We start from the raw sequence: 1,673 nt of genomic DNA on the forward strand, positions 1-1,673 counted from the left end.
CCCACCAACTTGGGGCCTTCTCCCACCCCCCAAGCATTCCTCAAGCACAACCCCTTCCTTTTCTTCTCCTCAACACAACTGACCCAGGTGGCCTTTTCGTAAGGAACTTCACCGGAAGTTAAAGAGCATAAATAAGGGAAGTTACCAGCAGTCTGGCTGCGACAGGCCCGGTTTCTGATCCTGGTCCGGCGATGACCGTCAACTGAATCCCAAGTGCCTGCATATCTCACAGAACCCCGTCCATTTGTAGCTGTTCCTCACTCTCTATCTTGATGCCCGTCCCTTCTCGAATATCCAACACCAAGAAGTCACGCTCCGGGCAAACGGTGGGTAAGAAATGGGCTTAGCACTCCCTCCTCTCTCCCCTCTCCACAACAGGCTCAGAAGCCCTCCCCTCTCTATCCCATTCTCAAGGGCAACTCGGGGTTCTTCTCCTACAGAGGTATCCCCAGAAAACTTAGCACACAGGAGGGCAAGGAGAAGGGCTTCCTTCAGAGGAGAACACACAGGGCACGGAATCTGGAGTAAGGACCATAACGGGAGATCACTAAGTCCGTGGGACTGGGGCACCTGGACCCAGCTGGTCAAGTGGCTCAGCTGGTCGAGTGTCCAACTCTTGATTTCGGCTCAGGTCATGATCTTGCAGTTGGTGAGTTCAAGCCCCGACGTGGGCTCTGCACTGACAACGAAGAAACTGATTGGGATTCTCTCCCTCCCTCTCTCTCTGCCCTTTCCCCGTTTGCAAAATAAATGAATAAACTTTTAAAAATTAAAAAAAAAATAAGTCCATAGGACTAGCCTCTACTTCTCTATGCCCGTCTGCAATCCCCCCCCCAACACACACACCGTTGATCCCTGTTAACCCCCACCATGATCTTTAAATTAAGGATGTAGGAATAGTCTCATAGGGGTGCGATAACATGCCTACGGAGAGGAAATGAGGAGATATTGATTGAGATCCACCGGGTATACAGTACATAGAATAATGCCCCCCAAGTGTCTCCCTCCTCTTCCCCGTGAATATACTCCCTTCCATGGCAAAAGAGACCCTGCAGAGAGGATTAGGCTAAGGATCTTGAGATGGAGAGATTATCCTGGATTATCTGGGTGGGCCCAACACGATCACAAGGGTCCCTGTAGGTAAAAGAGGGGGCCAGGAGAGCTGGGCTCAGAGTGACAGAGCACAAGGGAGACTTCACTGGCCACTTCTGGCTTTGAAGATGGGGAGTAGGAGCCACGAAGTCAAGGAAATGGAGAGGCCTCCAGAAGCAGAACAGCCCCTCTCCTGAGCCTCCAGAGAGGAATGCAGTCCCACCGACACCTTGATTTTAGCCCCATGAGACCCCAGTCGGGCTTCTGCCCCCAAGAACTGTGGGATGATGATAAGTGTGTGTTGTATGTCACCGAATTTGAAAGTTACCTACCTACCTGCAGCACCTCCCGAGGGATTGGTTGAGGGCGCTAAGGCTCAGATTGTCCAATGACCTGCTCCAGGCCACCCAGCTGCTCTTAAGCGTGGGTTTCTCAACAGCAGAGCCTGAGGCAGGGGTTCGGGATTCATGATTTCTTGAGGGAGTCCCCTTCAGCCAAAACACGTAAAAAAGTAAGAGAAGCAGCAGAGGGAAGGGCATGAGGGTCTCAGGGCAAGTCACTGCATGGGTCACCCTGGAACA

This window comes from Panthera uncia, chromosome D1, assembly GCF_023721935.1.
Source record: "Panthera uncia isolate 11264 chromosome D1, Puncia_PCG_1.0, whole genome shotgun sequence".
Lineage (NCBI taxonomy): Eukaryota > Metazoa > Chordata > Mammalia > Carnivora > Felidae > Panthera > Panthera uncia.